We start from the raw sequence: 11,331 nt of genomic DNA on the forward strand, positions 1-11,331 counted from the left end.
GCCATGTGTCCGCCCATTCCACCAGCCTGTGTATGTCCTCCTGAAGTCTATTACTATCCTCCTCACTGTTTACTATACTTCCAAGTTTTGTTTCATCTGCAAGTTTTGAAATTGTACACCCAAGTCCAAGTCATTAATATTTATCAAGAAAAGCAGTGGTCCTAGTACCGACCCCTGGGGAACAGCACTGTATACCTTCCTCCAGTCTGAAAAACATCCGCTCACCATTACTCTGTTTCCTGACACTTAGCCACTTTCGTATCCATACTGCCACTGCCCCTTTTTATTCCATGGGCTTCAATTTTGCTGACAAGCCTATTATGTGGCACGTTATCAAATGCCTATTGAAAGTCCATATACACAACATCAACTGCATTGCCCTCATCAACCCTCTCTAAAAACTCACTCAAGTTAGTTAAACATGATTTGCCTTTAACAATTTTGTGCTGGCTTCCCTTTATTAATCCACACTTGTCCAAGTAACTATTAATTTTGTCCCGGATTATCGTTTCTAAAAGCTTCCCCATCACCAAGGTTAAAATGACTGGCCTGTAGTTGCCAGGTTTATCCTTAGGTCAGTGACACACCCGTGTCAACATCGCCATTTTCTCCATCAGTCCCAAGGGCATTGCTACACTGTCCAAGTGCCAATCTGACTTCATGACCTGGGTGAGCCATCATTTCTTTCAGCTAAATCAGTCAATTGCAAGACTGGCTTTCTTCTACCTCCTGAAATATCACCTACTTCTGCCTTTACCTCTTCCTCACTGCTGCCAAAGTCCTAATCCACACCTTTATCATCTCTAATCTTGACTGCCCCAATGCTCTCTTTGTTAGCCTCTCATAGCTCCATACTACAAATCATTCAGAATATTGAGGCCTACATCCTTACATGCACAAAATCTAATGCTCCTGTTTTGGCCAAGCTCCATTGGCTCTCTGTGTCCCAGTGAATTGATTTCAAGATCATCATCCTTGCCTTCAAATCTGTTCACTGCCTCAGTCTCATCCCACCTTAATTTAATACTTTCCTCCACCCTACCAGTCGACAAATTGCCAATTAGCAACGCAATTAGCCGTGGCAGCTTGCCTGTTCTATTTAAATGAGGACCAAGAACCAAAATCAGTCTGCCTCCTGCTGACATCATCGGGCAGGTAAAGTGGTCGCCATGCCCATCGTCAGCCCCATTTTGTGCTCTGCACCAAAAAAAAACGACTATTATTTCATGACTGAGAAACCCATACACATATAAACAGCAAAGTGGTCTGTGGAGCAGAGATTGTGCTGTTCTCTCATGTCTCCATTATTGACAGTTGGAAGTTACTTACTGCTGTACTTCAAAGAAAATTTGCCTCCAGCATTGACACATTCATATGGAGCTAGGCTGTTGTACAACAAATGATTTAAAATATGTAACTTTGATCATTATAAATTATGAAATAACCTAAAGGGATGCAAGGAGTGAGTTGGCTATGCTAGATTGGGGAGCTTCATTAAAAGGCATGATGGTGGTTAGGCAATGGTAACATTTAAGGAACGAATGCATGAATTGCAACAGTTATACATTCCTTTCTGGCGCAAAAACACAAAAGGAAAGGCAGCCCAACCATGGCTAACAAAAGAAATTAAGGGTAGTATTAGATCCAACGAGGAGTCATTTCAAGCTGCCAGAAAAAGTAGCAAGCCTGAGGATTGAGAGCAGTTTAGAATTCAGTAAAAAAGGACCAAGAGATTGATTAACAGGGGAAAAATAGAGTATGAGAGTAAACTTGCAAGGAGCATAAAAGCAGACTGTAAAAGCTTCTACAAGTATGTAAAAGAAAAAGATTAGTGAAGACAAATGTAGGTCCCTTACATTTGTCTTCACTAAACGGGAGAATTTATAATGGGGAACACGGAAATGGCAGAGTAATTAAACAAATACTTTGGTTCTCTCTTCACGGAAGAGGACACAAATAACTTCCCAGAAGTGCTAGGGAACCAAGGGTCTAGTAAGAAGGAGGAATTAAAGGAAATTAGTATTAGTAAAAAAAATAGTGCTGGAGAAATTAATGGGACTGAAAGCGATAAATGCTCAGGGCCTGATAATCTGCATCCCAGAGTACTAAAAGAGGTAGCCATGGAAATAATAGATGCATTGGTTGTCATCTTCCAAAATTCTATAGATTATGGAACAGCTCCTGCAGATTGGAGGGTGGCAAATGTAACCCCATTTTAAAAAAAAAGGAGGGAGAGAGAAAACTGAACTACAGACCGGTTAGCCTAACATCAGTAGTAGGGAAAATGCTAGAGTCTATTATAGAGGATGTGCTAACGGGACACTTACAAAATATCAATGTAAACATGGATTTATGAAAGGGAAATCATGTTTCACAAACCTACTGGAGTTTTTTGAGGATGTAACTGGTAGACTAGATAAGGGTGAACCAGTGGATGTGGTGTATTTGGATTTTCAGAAGGCCTTTGATAAAGTCCCACATAAGAGGTTAGTGTACAAAATTAAAGCATGTGGGATTGGGGTAATATACTGGCATGGATTGAAAATTGGTTAGCAGACAGGAAACAGAACGTAGGAATAAATGGGTCTTTTCCGGGTTGGCAAGTGGTGACTAGTGGGGTACCACAGGGATCAGTGCTTGGGCCCCAGCTATTCACAATATATATTAATGATTTGGATGAGGGAACCAAATGTAATATTTCCAAGTTTGCTGACGACACAAAACTAGGTGGGATTGTGAGTTGTGAGGAGGATGCAAAGTGGCTTCAAGGCGATTTGGACAATTTGAGTGTGTGGGCAAATACATGGCAGATACAGTATAATGTAGATAAATATGAAGCTATCCACTTTGGAAGGAAAAACAGAAAGGCAAAGTATTATTTAAATGGTGATAGATTGGGACCTGGATGTCCTTGTACACCAGTCACTGAAAGCAAACATGCAGGTGTAGCAAGCAGTTAGGAAGGCAAATGGTATGTTGGCAAACGGATGTCTTGCTGCAGTTATGCAGGGCCTTGGTGAGACTACACCTGGAGTATTGTGTGCAGTTTTGGTCTCCTTACCTAAGATAGGATATATTTGCCATAGAGGGAGTGCAGCGAAGTTTCACCAAACTGATTCCTGGGATGGCAGGACTGTCGTATGAGGAGAGATTGGGTCGATTCGGCCTGTATTCACTCGAGTTTAGAAGAATGAAAGGGGATCTCATTGAAACATATAAAATTCTGACAGGGCTAGACAGACTGGATGCAGGGAGGATATTTCCCCTGGCTGCCGGGGCGGGGGGGGGGGGGGGGTCTGGAACGATAAGGGTAGGACATCTAGGGACTGAGATGAGGAGAAATTTCTTCACTGAGGGTGGTGAACCTGTGAAATTCTCTACCACAGAAGGCTGTGGAGGCCAAGTCACTGAATATATTTGAGAAGGAGATAGATAAATTTCTAGATACAAAAGGCATCAAGGGGTATGGGGAGAGAGCGGGAATATGGTATTGAGATAGAGGATCAGTCATGATCATATTGAATGGCGGAGCAGGCTCGAAGGGCCGAATGGCCCACTCCTGCTCCTATTTGCTATATTCTATGTAAAATGTTCTGAGAAATCTTTGTATGTGAGAATCCCTACAAAAATGTAAATTGCTGCCTTGATTTGTTACCATTTTTTGGTGAACTCTGACCATTATATGTGAAATCACTGTCACAACCAATTACAGTTTTGCTGTGCTGCACACAACAGTTCCATGTTCATTTGTGCACACACGGGTCAGATTGTGGTAAAATTTATCATCTCAGGTAAGTTTAGAAATAAAATATCCATCAAATTTCATAATTGGAAGCAATTTTTATCCAGTAACCAGACAAATGGCCGAGAGTATCCGCTGAGATGTTCAGACTACTGGTATCGCGTGCTATTACTAGGAATTAGGATGAGAGGACTGGCTGTGGGTTTTGAACTTGGAGTTTTAATTTTAAATAGTAAAAAGGATTTTTCAATCCCCAATTTCATTTTAAGGCAACACTTTCAATTCAAAGTTTTGATTGTTTTTAAGCACACTATTCCTGACAATCACTTCTACAATTTCCTGGAGGTTTTCAGTACACATAGAAATATTAAACTCATTTTTTTATCCTGTCTTGACTGTGTTTCAGTTGTATTTAAATGTTAACGCAATCTGAAATGTGCAACGATGATGCTTTAAAAGCTAATTTTGAAATCTATAAAGTTTTGTGAGCTTCCACAGCATGTCTAGTTTTGCATTGTAATGTCAGCGGCTTTCTATATTAGATTATGACATCTCCCTTTCCCTCCAAAGGCACTGCCATAGGCCGCAGCAACTCCTGTGAGCCTAGACAATGAGTGGTGGTAGACTATTTGACCACATGAGGCATCGTAATTGAGCAAAACTTTTCATCACCTAATGTCCACACACACACTGCAAAAGGGTCACTGGATGGTAATGGGAAGCAGGAATTCTTGTTAATTTTCTCTTCTATCTCCTCTCATCTCACAACGCTTCACACACACAGTTACTTTTGAAGTGTAGTAACTGCTATGTAGGTAAACACACAACCATTCTATGACTTGTATAAATGACTTGGTCTTCACTGTCAGTTCATTATCAGTTATTTTAAAAAACGAATCTGTAACCTCCCTCTGGTTATCCCTTGCTATATAATATTTCTTTCACTGAGTTTGTGGTAAGATTGCCAACTCTGGTTGAAGGCATTCCTAGAGGTTTGAACACGTGACATTCTTATATGATGTCTGACCACATGATCTCTGCAAACTGTGCCACCTAACTTAGTGTCGCAACAGACTTGGATATAGGGTTCTCTACTCCTTCATCTAAGTCATTGATAACTATAGTGAAAAGCTGAAGCCCCAGTACAGATCCCTGGGGGACACCACCAGTCACATTCTGCCAATTGGAGTACATTTCCCTACTCTTTGTCTCCAACCTCCTATCTAATTCCCCACCCATGTCAATAGGTTGCCTCCAATTCCAAGCGCTTTCATTTTTGCTAACAGCCTCTTATGTGGAATTTTATTGATTGCCTTCTGGATGTCCATATAAATAATGTCCACAGACGCTCCCTTATCTACCACATAAGTGACCTCCTTAAAAATTTGGCTAGGTTAGTTGGACATAGACTTACCCGTTACAAATCCATACTGGCTCTCTCTGATCAGTTCATATTTGTCCAAGTGCTCAGTCACTCTGTCCCTAATGACAGATTGTGGTAACCTCCCCACAACAGATGTTAGACTAAAAGGTCGATCATTTCCTGGTTTCTCTCTCCCACCCTTCTTAAATAATGTAAGGAATCTTACAACACCAGGTTATAGTCCAACTGGTGTTGTAAGATTCCTTACATTTGTCAACCCCAGCCTATCACCGGCATCTCCACATCTTAAATACTGGAGTGACATTGGCAATTTTCCAATCCACGGGAACGATTCCTGAGTCAAGAGAATTTTAGAAGATCATGACTAAAGCATCTGCAATTTCCTCACCTACTTCTTTTAATACCAAGCCAGTAGGGTAATTAATAGTTTTCTTGGTGAATTTACACAGCAGCTGCGATCAGTAACTGTAGTGTGGGTTTCAGCACTGTTTACATTCCTTGGTTCCTGCCTGACTGTAAATGTAACTCCTGTTTTAAAAAAAAGGTCTGTGCATAGCCAAATACATGCATACAATGAGTTCTCACCCAACAGTTAGAAATTTAAAGGAATAGAGAGTGGGGAGGAGAGAAGTTAAAATAAAATAGATGAAGTAAACAGACAAGTTATTTTACACGATTGTATAAAAACTGAAAACAAAATGAGTAAAAGAAATATATAACACACAATTTTGTACATTTGGGCACCGTACACAACAGTAGATCGGACAGAGTAAAAACTTCCCTGTAAGATCTGGTTTCAAAGAATTTAAAGACGTGTTGATTTAAACTGTCTAATTGGACAGACTGTTATCACACAGTCTTAGTTTAAATCATAACAGGGTACAAATGATTTGCCAAGTTCTGATTTGTCTCTGTGGGTTATGCTGTTGTTTAATTCATTGTCTGAAGTTAAATCAGTGTTCCTAATAGCATCATGCTGGTACACAGTGTTCGCAAGAATCTGCGCAATTATTGTCTTATTGATGTGACAGCAAATTTGCCAAAGACCCACGAAGGTATTATAACATTTGAAGCTGTGCACAGAGGAAGAAAACCTACTACAGCAGCATCTAAAAATGCCTGAGACATTTTGATATGACATTTCAGGCATACAGTTACATGATAGATCACAATGTAATGGTGGCAGTGTGGCACTACCATTCCCTTGTGGTGATATAACAGATTATTATAATGGTACTGTTCTAATTACTCTAAACTGACAGATAAGACTGGGTGGTACACAAATCAGGAAATGTTTGAAATGTAGTATGGGACTGTCGGCTTTTGAAAAGAGAAATGAAAGGTCTACACCTGAAACATTAATGGGCCTCCTGTGTATTTCTAACATTTCCTGTTTTTATATCAGTTGCAATTTTCGCCTTTCATTTGGTACACAATTCAACTGTGCTTTAAACCCCTGAAACCGAGTCTGAATCAAATCAATGAACATATTTACAAACCTTTTAAAACATTGTCCATATATACATTATTAAATATGTACATTAAATGCATACAATGAGACCAACTATGATGACATTAATTTTTTTAGTCATTATTTTAATGTTATTTGCCCCTGCTAAATGTAGACCTTTTAAGATGACAATTTATTAAAATAGAACTGGCTTTGTTAGTTACAGTGGTGTCCTAATCTTTATTTAACACCACAATAAAAATACAGTCAAAAAATAATGAATTATCATTACAAACAAAACAGGATTGGTAATAGAAAATAAAACAAAACAAAAAATTATGAATTTGCCTTAATTGGTTTCACTAGAGCATTTGTCTCAATATCATTGCATTTATTCTATGGATGAGCATTCAGATATATCCATATTTTGAATTTAGACAGCCCAAAATGTAAATTCTTTGTATCCAAGATTTGAGTTTATCAAAAGCAGTGCACAAGCAGAGAAGGAATTCCACTGCACTGCCTGGAAGTCTGATGCATACCAGTGCCACACTTCCAGGCAATCAGACTCACACTGGAATGGAAACTAAACAATGCTCAGGGTGTAAAGAAGTTTTGCTGGTTCATTTTTAGAACTAAAGTAGCAGCTCCACTATGTTTTGAGATGTTTTTGTAAGATCTTATACTGAGGTTTTTTTTTATTCGTTCACGGGATGTGGGCGTCGCTGGCGAGGCCGGCATTTATTGCCCATCCCTAATTGCCCTCGAGAAGGTGTGATGAGCCTCCTTCTTGAACCACTGCAGTCCGTGTGGTGAAGGTTCTCCCACAGTGCTGTTAGGAAGGGAGTTCCAGGATTTTGACCCAGCGACAATGAAGGAACGGCGATATATTTCCAAGTCGGGATGGTGTGTGACTTGGAGGGGAACGTGCAGGTGGTGTTGTTCCCATGTGCCTGCTGCTCTTGTCCTTCTAGGTGGTAGAGGTCGCGGGTTTGGGAGGTGCTGTCGAAGAAGCCTTGGCAAGTTGCTGCAGTGCATCCTGTGGATGGTACACACTGCAGCCACAGTGCGCTGGTGGTGAAGGGAGTGAATGTTTAGGGTGGTGGATGGGGTGCCAATCAAGCGGGCTGCTTTATCTTGGATGGTGTCGAGCTTCTTGAGTGTTGTTGGAGCTGCACTCATCCAAGCAAGTGGAGAGTATTCCATCACACTCCTGACTTGTGCCTTGTAGATGGTGGAAAGGCTTTGGGGAGTCAGGAGGTGAATCACTCACCGCAGAATACCCAGCCTCTGACCTGCTCTCCTAGCCACAGTATTTATATGGCTGGTCCAGTTAAGTTTCTGGTCAATGGTAACCCCCAGGATATTGATGGTGGGGGATTCGGCGATGGTAATGCCGTTGAATGTCAAGGGGAGGTGGTTAGACTCTCTCTTGTTGGAGATGGTCATTGCCTGGCACTTATCTGGCGCGAATGTTACTTGCCACTTATGAGCCCAAGCCTGGATGTTGTCCAGGTCTTGCTGCATGCGGGCTCGGACTGCTTCATTATTTGAGGGGTTGCGAATGGAACTGAACACTGTGCAGTCATCAGCGAACATCCCCATTTCTGACCTTATGATGGAGGGAAGGTCATTGATGAAGCAGCTGAAGATGGTTGGGCCTAGGACACTGCCCTGAGGAACTCCTGCAGCAATCCCTGGGGCTGAGATGATTGGCCTCCAACAACCACTACCATCTTCCTTTGTGCTAGGTATGACTCCAGCCACTAGAGAGTTTTCCCCCTGATTCCCATTGACTTCAATTTTACTAGGGCTCCTTGGTGCCACACTCGGTCAAATGCTGCCTTGATGTCAAGGGCAGTCACTCTCACCTCACCTCTGGAATTCAGCTCCTTTGTATATGTTTGGACCAAGGCTGTGATGAGGTCTGGAGCCGAGTGGTCCTGGCGGAACCCAAACTGAGCATCGGTGAGCAGGTTATTGGTGAGTAAGTGCCGCTTGATAGCACTGTCGATGACACCTTCCATCACTTTGCTGATGATTGAGAGTAGACTGATGGGACAGTAATTGGCCGGATTGGATTTGTCCTGCTTTTTGTGGACAGGACATACCTGGGCAATTTTCCACATTGTCAGGTAGATGCCAGTGTTGTAGCTGTACTGGAACAGCTTGGCTAGAGGTACAGGAATTGGTTAGAGGTACAGGAATTAAAATTTGACTAATAGCACAAAGGGACATTCATACTTGACTACTCCCATGCTCTCCTGGTAGGCCTTTCATCTTCCACCCTCCATAAACTTGAGCTCATCCAAAACTCTGCTGCCCATATCCTAACTCGCACTAAGTCCTGTTCTCCCATCACCCCTGTGCTCACTGACCTACATTGGCTCCCGGTCTGGCAACGCCTCGATTTTAAAATTCTCATACTTGTTTTCAAATCCCTCCACGGCCTCGCCCCTCCCCATCTCTGTAACCTCCTCCAGCTCTACAACCCTCCGAGATCTCTGCGCTCCTCCAATTCTGGCCTCTTGCGCATCCCCGATTTTAATCGCTCCACCATTGGCGGCCGTGCCTTCAGCTGCCTCGGCCCTAAGCTCTGGAATTCCCTCCCTAAACCTCTCCACCTCTCTCTCCTTTAAGACGCTCCTTAAAACCGACCTCTTTGACCAAGCCTTTGGTCACCTATCCTAATATCTCCTTATGTGGCTTGGTGTCAAATTTTGTTTAATTTTGCCCCTGTGAAGCGCCTTGGGAAGTTTTACTACATTAAAGGCGCTATATAAATGCAAGTTGTTGTTGTTGAAATGGTGCTGTTTCCTGTTTCGAGAATTGGAAACAAATTCAAAGGGGAGTTACCAAGTTGGTCACCCAGTAGTTTGGACTGCCTCACATTTCTACCTAAGGTTTACAGGATTCACAGAGGAGAAACTGGGATACATTGATGAAAACACTGAAACTTTGAGAAAATTCTCTGAATCTTGCAGCAACCAGATTAACCAGAGCTTCCATTCTTCCTCTTTCCTGCAGAGCATTCTGAGATAATTGTTTAGGGTTTGCATTCATTAGCTCTGCTGCATAGACTTTCACATAATCATTCAACTCATATTTAAGTAATCGTAAATACTTGTCTAATTTAAGAATAAAACTCTACTGATTTATGTAACACAGCTACAGATCCCAAGCCAGCCAAAGTGTTGTTATACTACTTCTGTTGAACTGCAGGAAACAGCAGCAACAGAGCCCTTTTCTGGTGAAAAATAGAATGTTTCAACCCAGATTTCTCACAACAAAGCAGAACGCCTGGCACGGGATTCTGCTATTGGCTAAATTATTGAAATTCCCATTTTTAAATGAGTTGCTGTTCCCCTTTAAAGCACAACAGATGGAGAAAACACCATTTTCATAATGCCAGTATGTGTGGAGCTATCATTTTCTGTGAGGATGAGTGTGGTGGTATAAGGAGTCGCTGAAAAATCAGTCCAATCATATCAAATTGGAAGTAAATCTGAGTGATAGTCAAACTGATGCATTTAATTTACAAAGTTTTACACAGCAGCAAGTATACTTATATTCAGCAAATCTAGCAGACATGCTCGGTGGTGAACAGTAGTCTGGTGTTATGATGAAGGATAAATTAATACAGGAATACCCTTTTGTTCTGTTCAGTGGATTGGTAGATGGTGGAGGGTGATAGCGGTTGTGTAATAAGACAAAATAAAATAGGAACAATATTTTACAATTCTTTTTGACAATAGAAAAGCTGGAAATTGTATCTAGAAATATTCATATATCTGTAAACTCTTAGTTGTGACATGGATGAGTTTTTTAAAAAAAAATCTCCATTAGATTTTAACCACACTTTATAGACCCAGGATTCATTAAAAATAAATGAGCAGAGTGGAACTTTCCATCTGTGCAAGATGTAAATGCGCCAATATTGCCCAAACACTGAGAGCTAGCACAAAATGCACATGTACAAATTACTTAAAGGCATGAAAAGGCAGACATATGGTGTAGTTATAAAAAGCCACAATAGCTATCTTACAGTAGACTTATCCATCTCTAAGTATCATTTGCCTGTCTGTGTACTTTCCTCTTGTTACATTTTGAGTTCCACGTGAATGATTCGATCGCTCTGCCATCAATCCCTGTGTGGAGAGGACAGTGAAAACATTGATTACATTTTTGTTGTTGAAATGCTGAACCCTTTAGAGGATTCTGGTTGTGATTGTATCATAACATTACAAGCCTTGCATATGGCGCACACTGTGCTGTCCACAAACCTTACTTCCTGTGAACTGATTTTGAGTCACATTTTAATGTCAACGTTTAACATTGAAAATTGCTATGTAAACATTTGTAACGGTAAGATCTATCTAAATATTTGGACATTTCATATGTAAACGCTTCACCATCATGATTTGTTGTTGAACCAAGCAAACCACTCAATGTTTTTTTAAAAGAAGATTTCTTGCCTGCCATTTTTTTGCTCAGTAACTGAAATTTCTAATGTTCAAAATAAGTTTTAAACACAATTTTAAAAAATAGAAAATTACATATTTTCCAGTAACATGATTAATTATATCTATTGTCATTGGTGTCTTTTCATACTTTATTTAAAGTTTTTATTTCAAGATCTCAGCCTGCCTCAGAAGCCTGGACTTCTACTGCTTATGTTTGTGTCATAACAGTTAGAGAGATCTTTCTACCTGTGCAGGTGCAGTTTGCAGAATTTCCCAGCATACAATCTGTGCA

The 11,331-nt window shown here is 40.9% G+C and overlaps 1 long non-coding RNA gene across 3 annotated transcripts in view; it reads right to left on the reverse strand.

Moving 5' to 3' along the window:
• The window catches only part of LOC137331044 (uncharacterized), a 61,402-nt gene extending 56,141 nt beyond the window's left edge, over nt 1–5,261 (reverse strand). For all 3 annotated transcript variants that reach the window (XR_010965363.1, XR_010965362.1, XR_010965361.1), the window contains exon 1: nt 5,157–5,261. This is a non-coding gene — a long non-coding RNA (uncharacterized lncRNA). The remainder of the gene's footprint in view (nt 1–5,156) is intronic.
• Between the last annotated feature and the right edge of the window lie 6,070 nt (nt 5,262–11,331).

This window comes from Heptranchias perlo, chromosome 13 (genome assembly GCF_035084215.1).
Source record: "Heptranchias perlo isolate sHepPer1 chromosome 13, sHepPer1.hap1, whole genome shotgun sequence".
NCBI classification, from domain to species: domain Eukaryota; kingdom Metazoa; phylum Chordata; class Chondrichthyes; order Hexanchiformes; family Hexanchidae; genus Heptranchias; species Heptranchias perlo.